At 54.8% G+C, this 10562-nt stretch overlaps 1 protein-coding gene across 2 annotated transcripts in view; it reads right to left on the bottom strand.

Annotated features, from left to right (window-relative positions):
* COL26A1 (collagen type XXVI alpha 1 chain) overlaps nt 1–10562 on the bottom strand; it is a 123439-nt gene that overhangs the window by 73165 nt on the left and 39712 nt on the right. The gene's annotated exons all lie outside the window — the stretch shown is intronic.

The raw sequence follows: 10562 nt of genomic DNA, 5'->3' as shown, positions 1-10562 counted from the left end.
CATGAACAGTCTGGCAAACCAGCTTTCCTCCTGGAGATCTAAGGGGGGTGGGGGGCGGTTGGGGAGGCTGTGTGCAACCAGGGGCAGGAAACTTCAAGTGAGAAGCCAGGAGTCTGCATGGAGAGACATCCGCAGTGAGACCAGAATGGCACCCCCAGATCTTAAGACTCTGGCTGCTCCCCCGGAAGCTCTGTGCAGGCCAGAGGGCCAGGGCTGGCTGTGTCATCAACACCAGTTCCCACTGGCAAGTGGCCTGGTGGGCCATTGTGGGCTAATGAGCCTAGGTCCCAGGAGCATAAACAGGTGATAATAAGCACACACGCCCACCGTCACATACACACACCCTTCCGCATGCACACACGGGCTTCCACGCTTTCGTGTTCACACATGCACACACGCTCACATGCTTGCACACATTCAACACTTGGGCACTCGTTCACATCCTCACACCGCCTTCCTGCGGCAGATCTCCCAGCTAGAAGAGGAAGGAGCTTTAATTTAGAGAAAAGATCCCAGTTTTCTCATTGATTCCTGGACTAAGATGTTGCTCCGGCTTAGAGGGAGCAGAAAAGCTATGGCAGCCCCACGCGGGGCAGATGTGCAGGGCAGGGAAGGGGTTAAGTTACTCGCCATTCGCATCCTGCCCAGTGCTAGTGCTGCGGACGCCACGACAGGTGTCTCCTATGGATGGGCCCCTGGACTGTGGGTTCGGGCTCTGCCCCTAACTCACGATATGGACTTGCAGCAATACTTATGAGGACACCGCAGAGACCAGGATGCAGGGCCTGAGTCTCGCTGGGAGGATGCGTGCGCAAGGCGTGCACTGCAGGAAGCGTGTGCAGATGCTGGGTTTGCAAAATGCAGATCGGACCTCATTCCTCCCTGCCCATGTCCTTCCGCTGACCCTGCCCCCAGCCACAGGCGGCTCCTCCCCCTCCAGCCCATGAACCAGGCAAATGCCCCAGGAGTCCCTCCGTGCCCAGCTTGAATGATGATGATGATGATGGAAATAAAAATAGATATCCTAAGAGCTTTGAGTAGTCACCACGCACCAGACATTCACTGTTCTGAGCATTGGCCATGTGCTGACTCAACAATCCTAACAGGGGGATATTATTACTGATCCGAATTTACAGATGAGAAAATCGAGGCACAGGGAAGTTAATTTAAACAACTTTCTCAAGGTCACACTGTCAGAAGGTCATGGGACTAGGATCCAAACGCCGGCAGAACTGGCAGGAACTACCAACACTCATTCGTGTTTGCTCAGCACAATGGAATAGTTTCCCTCCCTACATCTGCACAAGATCGTGAGCTCAGGCTCTGAAACTGAGAGAAAGCTCGTCCCCCAGAGAAGGTCCCTTTCTGCCCCTCATTCTGAAGTTCAATAGGCTGACCTGCTCCACTCTGGGACCAGAAAGAACCCCATGACCTGTGACGTCCAGGACCAGGGTCCACCAGTAGATGGCGCTGCTTCACCAGCCCTGAGGGCCAGGGCTCAGCCTGGCAAACCCCTCAGATATCTCCTGTGTACCCTGGGCAGCAGGCAGTATTCACAGCCTGGCCCAGGGTAGGCTTCCCCTTCTACATTTCATAAAGAACTCCCAGCCGATCCACTGGGGTCCAGTCTACAAACCAGTGATCTTTCTAAAATGCAGATCCAAATTTTGTGACTGTCCTTTCTCAAAACCTCCCACGGCTCCCATAGACTAAGGATTAAGGATTAAGCTCTTTAAGTCAGTAAAGAAGACCCTGCCTATCTTTCTATGTTCCCTTCCTCAAAACACCCCCAGCCAAGGTTCCTACCACCACAGCCCAACCTTCTCTTCCTGCCCCTGGGCCTTTGCACAGGCAGGTTCCTCTGCCTACCTGCCCTTCCTCCTTCACTCTGCCTGAGAAAAATTCCCAAGAGCCTTCAGGGTGTGGCTCACCTGTCCCGTCCTCCTTGGTGAAGCACTCCCACTCCTGGCCAGCATCACTGGCTCCCTCCTGAGCCCTCCTGCAGCACCTTGGACAGAGCTTGGTTTGAACCCATCACTGATCGGCGCCCTCAGCAGTGAGAGCCTGTTGGGTCCCCGGCAATGGGAACACAAGCATGAAGGTGGGAACAGCTCTGCTCTGCCACAGAATGACACACGTGAACAGATAACCACAGGCCACGGTTAAGTGCTATGAAGGGAAGCACGGAATTCACGCCTCACATGACAATAGCGTTGTTTTCTTTTTTACTAAAATATAATTTACATGCAGCAAAATAGATAAATCTAATGTTTAGCTTAAGAAACTTTTACCTATGTGTCCACCAATGTTTCCAGCTCAAAAGTCCCCTGTACCCCCTCCAAGATGTCTACCCCCACCCCCTGGTGTATCCATCCTGATTTTTCTCCCTGGAGATTATTTTTGTTTGTTCGAGAATCTCATACACATGGGACCTCACAGCACGAGCTGGCATGTGCCTGTCTTCTTTTACTCAGCCTTAGCCCCTGGGGTTCATCCGTGTTAAGGGCATACATAATATTCCAGTATAGAAAGGGGCCACAATCGGTCCATTCTCTTGTTGATGACCATTTGGGTGGCTTCTAGTCTCGAACTAGGATGGAGAAAGATGTGATGGGCTTTCCTGTACAAGTCTTTGTGAACATGTTTTCACTGCTCCGGAGTATATTCCCAGGAGCAGCGTGGCTGGCCCACAGGACGGATATGGGCTTCATTTTAGGAGATGCTGCAAACAGGTGCCCCAGACCTGTTTGGACAAAGCGGTTCACATGCCTTGCAGCAGCGTCTGGGGTCCCACTGCTCCCTAACCTTGATCTTGGACTGCCCAAACTCAAGAGCATTGTCCTTTATTGCTTAAGCCACTAGTCTGGGGCTTAAGAGAGAATTGCGGTGACCGAGAGAGATTTTTATCAAGTACGTAACACAATTTCTGGGTAGGAAGGCGACAAATGTTGGCTACTGTCATGGTACTTTATGTGTCCACCAGACTGGGCTAACTGGTGCCCCCATAATTGGTAAAGACAGCGTGAGGGTTTCCAGAAGAGAGCAACACTGGCTTGGTGGGCTGAGTCCAGAAAATCTGCCCTCTGGCGCGCCCGGGTGGCTCAGTCAGTTAGGTGTCTGCGTTCGGCTTAGGTCATGATCCTGGGGTCCTAGGTTCATGCCCCGAGTCAGGCTCCCTCCTCAGTGAGGAGTTTTCTTCTCCCTCTTCCTATGCCCCCTCTGCTTGTGCTCATTCGCTTGCTCTCTCGCTCTTGCTGTCTCTCAAATAAATAAATATATATATTTTTAAAAATCTGCCCTCACCAAGGTAGGTGGGCATCACCCAATCCATTGAGAGCCTGAAGAGAACCAAGGAAGGGTGCCTTTCCTCTCTTCTGGAGCGGAGACATCCGTCTTCTCCTGCCCTTGGACGTCAGCACTTGTGGCCTTGGGTCTTGGGACTTGAACTAGGAATTACACCATCAGCTCCCTGGGCCTCCAGCTTCCAGACGGTACATTATGGGACGCTCAGCTTCTGTAACTGTGAGCCAGTTCCTATAATAAACCTCATTCTGCGTGTGTATCTCCATATAGCCTGTTGGTTCTGCTCCTCCGGAGAACCCTAATACAGCCACTGTATTTACAATCACGGTCAATTACAATCACGGTAACGAAGCTATTGCATATCAAAGGCCCTTCCAGACCACAAGTTCATCTACCTCGCCTACCACAGCCACGTCAATCAATAGCTAGGAAGGGAAATGTCAATCAAGGTCACCACGAGCTACCACTGCACACCTGTTGGGATGGTTACGATCCAGAAGACCGGAGATAACGTGGATTCATGTGGATGTAAGGAAGAGGGAGCTGTAGCGTCCACATGGAACGGAGAACAAACACCACACTGTGGCCCACCAAGCCCTGGGTGCTCTGGCCTGGCTTCCACCAGCCTCCCTCTTCATTCTTGAGCCCCTCGTTCCTGCTTTCCAGCCATACTGGCCTTTCAAATCTCCAGTGGACCACATCCCTCAACACTTAAGGGCTGTTCTCTTTCTTTCTCTCCCCTGCCCCACTGGTACCCAGTTAAGGCCCAGTTATCTCCACTCTCACCTCAAATGCCCTCTCCTCCAGGAAGCCCTCCTGAGGCCTCTGAGCAGCTCAGCCTTCCTGACACAGCAAACGAAGAGGACTATAAGGGCATTATCTTTGGTGAACCCTTGGGAGCTCAGCCCCCTGATGTTGTGAGTGTCACAGTCCCTTCTCTGGATGGGGACAGAGTCCTGGCCTGAGCTGTGCGGATGGTGGGCAGTGGAGCCCGAAATCCACTCACACCAGCAGGAATCGGACAAGCCCACTCCCCACACCCAACTGCATACCCCCCAGGGCCTGTCGTTTCATCGGCTGCCCCCCACTCCTACCCTGGATGCACCTACGCGGTCAGATGAGGTGGTTTGTTTCCGCCGGCCCAGCCAAGATCCCAACGCAGCACAGGAGACACTGGGGCATGTGTGCAGGGTGGTCTCCCACAAGGACAGCCCTGGCTGACTTGGCCCAAGGGCCGCAAACATGCAGTCAGGCAAGAGAAACACAGGGCTTTCTGGCTGCTTTGTTTCTAACTCATTCCAGTGCATCTCTGCCCATCTGTGAGTCCCCGCCTCTCGGAGCCCTCTGTGAGGTCTGTGCTGAGATGGGCCAGACTCAAAGATCCCTTCCGACCTTGAAATTCTCCAAACACAATCTGGAGTCACCGGGGGGTGTCTCCCAACTCACTGATTCTGGGACCCAAATCTAGGGACTTCTGACCTCTCCTCATTGGCTTCCTTTGACGGTTGGATCTTGGAACGTCCCTCACCGTCACCCGTCACCTGGCAATCTCAAGGACATACATTCTCCTGGGGGTTGGGTCTGATTCAATAAATATCCACGGCAAAAGTGCCGCCTCCTCCAAGAGGGCCTCCTTGACCAGCCCGCCCTCTGTCGCACCCCACCCCCCACCCCACTGCAGGCTGGGTCCCCTGGGTTTATACTGTCGTAGAACCCTGGCTTGTCTTCCAAACACTCATCACCACCTGCGCAGTTACCGATCTGATGTCTGTTCCCCTCCACTAAAGCCACTGGCTGCGCCCCAGGCCTAGCTCAGCATACGGCCCATCACGGGCACTCAATAAAGATTGCGCGAATGAAGGAAACAGTCAAAGAATGGTGTCCCAGACGGAGTCACAGGCAAGGAAGTGCAATGCTAGTCAAGACGCCGTGGGTCCCCAGAGAAGCTCAGGATGTCAGGCTGGGGGACATCCCTGGACAGTGATGGCTGGCAGGGGTAGGGAGGCAGGGTGTGGCTGCTTCCACCATGAGGGGCTGGAAAATGCTTCCTACTGTCGCAGGACACTTGAGAGTCTCCTGAGCTGAGACAGCCTGGAGGCAGCCAGCACCAGGAGAGCCGGGCCGTGTTTTAGGGTGAGATCTGGTGCATTCTGGGAGCAGACAAGGCACTGGCAGAGCAGCAGTGAGAGCCCCAAGCACAGGCAAGGAGTCTGGCCTGGGTCTGGGGAGACCTCACTGGCGGGCACACTTCTGATCAGCAAAATATGTCCGAGCCTGCAATATTCATGTACTAATCCACACCAGTATAGTCACACACATCATTTACTGTCTTTGCATAGATTAAAAGTCAGTAGAGCTTCATTTCGCTCCTATTTCAGAGATCAGAAAACAAACAAAAGACTTGATGTGGTTTTTCTGCTCCTCAACAGACAGCCTTTTACACACTAGGAGACCAACCCCTCCCGGCCCAGTGCGCTGAGCACTGTGGTGGTCAGACTGACTTTCTAGAAAGACCCCACCTATGGCGGACTGTGTGGCACCAGATGGGAAGGGAGAGATGGAAGGTGGGGCCAGGAGTCAGGCGGCTGCGGGCTGAGCAAGAGGGGCTGAGCAGGGATGAGTGGCCTCATTCTACAGAAAGGGAAACTGAGGCTGGGGAGGAGCATGGGATCAGATGCCATCATATAAAGTGGCAGAGGTCTGACCAAATCAAGCCTCCGGGTGGGGCTGGTGTGTTCTCATCTGGTCAACGATGTCCAGAAGCTGCCCCCACCATAAGCAGTTGGTCCTGGGGGACCCTTTCAGGAAGCACAGAGGGCTGAAGTCATGAGGTCCTCTCAGGGGCTCCCAAACTCCTCTAGCCACTCAATGACTGCCCCCCAGAAAGGGTGCAGATGTGTCCTGTATTTCCCCAAGGGTGGCCCTGGGTGCATGAGGTCACAAGACAAGGCATTTGACAAACAGGATCCCAGAAGGGGTGAGGTGCCCATCACCAGAGGTGTGTAAGTGGAGGCCATGGCTCTTTGGCCTCCAAAGGTGGAAAGAGGGGTCCCCAAAGCATCAGGAGGTCCGTCGCTGGGTGCCGGCACAGGGCTACGGTCTGGGAATCGCCAGCCCACGGAGACCTCGCGTGGAGGCGCGGTGCCCCCGCCCCCCACGGGGCATTTCAGCCTGCAGGTTCCTGCCGTGGCCGCATTTCCCCACCAGGGACCACCGCGAGGACGACCAGACTGGGAGGTACCGAGACAGGCTGGAGACTCAACAGGAAATGGGAGCGGGGGTTTCAGAAAAGGAGGCAGCAGATTATTAATCTCTTGATTAATAGCAGCGGGCCAGTGGGAGGGAAGGGGCTGTCCCACTGCCGCGCAGAGGCAGGAGGAGGGGGTTTGAAGCCTCTGGCCTCCTCCAGACCCCAGCTAGTCATTCTGAAGTGCCAGATGCAAGGGACAGCGGGCCCAGCCGGCAGTGTCTTCCGCCCAGCCTCCCCCACCAGAGCCCAGGACAGCAGGGCACTGGGGAGACCTGGCGGGGGGGACGGGGATGCAGCCCAGACAAGCCCCCACGCTGCGGGGGTCACCCACACAGGCCGGCTGCGGAGGAGGGGCAGGAAAGAAAGGCCATGTTTGAAGAAATTACTAAGTCCAGGCAACCCCATCAAAGGGGGGGAGGCAGGCCGGCAGGGGGCCGTCTGGCGGAGGGGAATGAAGGAGGCAGATGAAGCCCCGGAGAGTTCCGGCAAACCCCTCCGCTCAGCACATCTGGAAAAGGTTGGCTCTAATGCCATCAAAGAGCTCCGAGAGGGGCCGGGGAGACAGCCAGGGCAGGGAAGCCAGGCCGAGGAAAACTTAACCCCCAAGTCCCTGGGGCTCGGTCCTCCCAACGTGTCGGGCAGGCCCTGCGCCTGCCCCCCCCCCCCCGCCTTCCTGCAGCGGCCCCCCTGCGGGTGGGGGGTTTGCTCAGGGGGGACAGGAGGGCAGCATCAACCACGTCGGACTTCCTGCTGCCTTGATCGAGGCAGAGCCAGGGGTGTGATTTCCCACCCCAAAGCAAGACAGAGGGTTATATCCTCATTCCCCAGAAAGGGAAACTGAGGCACGAAGTGGGGAGGCCCTGGCTTGTCCTCTCTGCCTTCCTCTGGGACTGGGAGCTGGTCCTCGGGCCTCTCGCGGGGAAGTCTCAGCATCCAAGCCCTCCCTGTGGCCCTGCCCTCCCACACTGTTGCCTCCCCCACGCCCCCTCCCCGCCACACCGCACCCCTCCCCTAGGGAAACCCCCTCAACCTCCAGATCTCTGAGCCAATGTCACTGCCCCCCACCCACCCGCGGAAACCCAGGACCAGGTCTCATATCAGGGCCACCTGACATTCCCTCCCCTAGCAGTTCCGTCCACAACAACCCCTCCCCCCAACCACACACGTTCTGGGAGGGAAGGGGCCATGTTCTTGGACACCAGTGTCGACTCTTAGGTGCTGGGTTCAGCGCCAACCACCCACCAGACCAAACACAGGATCTGAGGAAGCTGAGACAGGGACTTCCCTGAAGGGAGACCAGGCCCTGGGGGGGGGCGGGGGGGACCCATGGAGCCCCCTCTCCCCACCAGCTGCTGACCGGCCGGGTGCCTGGGCCTCATGGTTGTAAACATGCTAGATGCATACCTCCGACACACACACATACACACACATACACTCTCTCTCTCTCTCCAGAAATCCAGTGTAGGAAAAAAAATCTCAGAATGGGAGAATCCACACAGGACACGGCTGGATTACAGTTCTGTTTCCACATAGCAAGAAGATAGCTGCGTCCTTTAAGGTGTGTGGCTGCGTCCCCTCACCAGGGGACGCAGTGGGGGGACCTGGGTGGGTAAGGACCTCGCGGTGAGCTCTGGGAATAATGGGAGGGGGACATCATGGGCCACCATCGAGGCCCTCGTGAGTTGGTAGAGGTGTCCCCCCAAATCAGACCATCCCGGCATCACCTGGGTGAACCCACATGGGTGGCAGGGGCCCCTGCTCTCGGCCTGCCCCCCCCCCCGTTGCAGCTCTGACAAGGCCCCCCCTTTCCCCTCCTGCTGCCCATTCCCCAGCTCTGGGCTTCTGCCCTCCTGTCTCTCAAGGACCCTCCCGGACAGCTTACAAAACAGTTTACAGATATGCTCCCGTACTTCCTGTCTTCAAAACAAACAGAACCCCTCCCTTACCCCATGCCGCCTCCAGCTTCCCAGGCCCCTTCACTGCTCCCTTCACAGCAAGAACTTCTAGAAACTTCTCACATCTCATTTTCCTCCTCCGCACCTGCCTTCTTGGCCTCCATCCCTACTGCCTCCCCAAGACGGCCTTTGCCAGGGTCCCAGCCACCCCGCGTTGCCAACTCTAATGCGTACCCGGCCCCAGTCTTAGCGGGCTTCCCAAAGCATCTGGGAGACTTGGGCTCTCCCCCATGCCTTCCCCCCTGAAACTGACCTTTCGGGACACCCAAATGCTCCTTCTCCCCTCCTTAGCCAGCCCCTCCTCCTTCGCCTGCCTCTGAGGTTGCAGAGCCCTGCAATCTTCCTGGTACTCCAGACTTTTTCACTCAACCTCCCCCCTACTCCCACAGATGTCCCCATAGGCCTCTCCAGCATCACTTGGCCAAAACAGAGCTGCTGGTTTCCCCTCCGAGGGCTGACGACACCACTGAGGGTCCCCAGCTTAATGAAGGACATGCCCAGTCAGCCAGCTGCTCAAACCAGACATAGAGGGTTATGCATGGTTGCTCCCTGCCCTTCTGTGAACAGACTCTTGTCTCAGCTTCCAGACTCCTCCTGAATCCACCCACTTCCCAGGTAGTGTCCTGGCACAAGCCACCAATCCCTTGCACCTGCCTATGTCCACTGTCCCCACGGCAACCCTCGATCTTTTTTAAAACCTAAACCAGCCCAACTCAGGAACCTCCAAAAAGGAGAGAAAAATACTTCAAAGTCAGCAGAAGAAAGGACAAAGCAGGCAAGAGCAGAAATCAATGACATTGAAAACAGAAAAACATTAGAGAAAAATGAATGAAACCAAAGCTGGTCCTCAGAAAAGACCCGTGAAACAACAAAGCTCTAGCAAGACTGACAAAGGGAAAAGAAGAAAAGGCACGCGTTATCAATATCAGGAATAAAACAGGTTAATAGGGCTACGCACGTCAATTTAACAGCTGAGAGGAAATGGACCAGGTCATCGAAAAACACAAATCACTCCAACTCCCTCTTTCTGAAATACATCATTTGACTCGCTCCATAACTATTAAGGAAATTGAATTTGTAGCTGAAAAACTCCTTCAAAAGAATTCTCCAGCCCCAGATGTTTCCACTGGAGAATTTTACCAAATGTTTAAGAGGAATTAATACCAGGGCGCCTGGGTGGCTCAGTGGGTTAAGCCTCTGCCTTCGGCTCAGGTCATGCTCTCAGGGTCTTGGGATGGAGCCCCTGCATCGGGCTCTCTGCTCAGCAGGGAACCTGCTTCCCCCTCTCCCTCTGCCTGCCTCTCTGTCTACTTGTGATCTCTCTGTCATATCAGAAGCAAAGTGGGGGAAGCAAGTTGCAGAACAAAAGAACATCATCTGGTTTTGTCTGAAAAAAAAAAATATATATATATATGCTCCTATGTAAATATGAGGAGAAAAGGGTCTGGAGTAACACACTGGTAATATTAATAATGGGATTGTATAGGTGCAATTGGGAAGCAGGAGAATACTCATCGTCCACCTTATTCAGTTCTGTAATTTCTGGATTTGCTTTGGGCACTGAGTATATACCACTTTCTTCATCACAACAATGACAGCAGTTACAGTAAAAGGCAGAATGAGGGGCGCCTGGGTGGCTCAGTGGGGGAAGCGTCTGCCTTTGGCTCAGGTCATGATGTCAAAGTCCTGGGATCGAGCCCCGCATCAGGCTCCTTGCTTAGCGGGGAGCCTGGTTCTCCCTCTGCCTGCTGCTCCCCCTGCTTGTGCTCTCTCTCTCTCTCTTTCTGACAAATAAACAAAATCTTAAAAGAAAGAAAGAAAGAAAGAAAGAAAGGCGGAATGACACTCTCCCCCTAACTGACGTGGCAGTCTGTGGCCCAGGACCAGAATCTCTGCCCCTTTCAGGGGTCCCAGCATGAAAGGGTCCCTGTGAGCTGATTCTGGGCCTCCCCTGCTCCTCAGTCCCCTCACCCCACTTCTTGTCTATAGTGCTCTTCTGTTCATCAAACGCCCATGCTCTGTACACAAAAGGTGCTCCATAAATGCACACTCAG

The sequence above is a fragment of the Mustela nivalis genome (genome assembly GCF_964662115.1).
Source record: "Mustela nivalis genome assembly, chromosome: 19".
Taxonomy (NCBI): Eukaryota; Metazoa; Chordata; class Mammalia; order Carnivora; family Mustelidae; genus Mustela; species Mustela nivalis.
The sequence above is the reverse complement of the archived record's forward strand: the minus strand, read 5'-3'. Positions and strand labels throughout refer to the sequence as shown.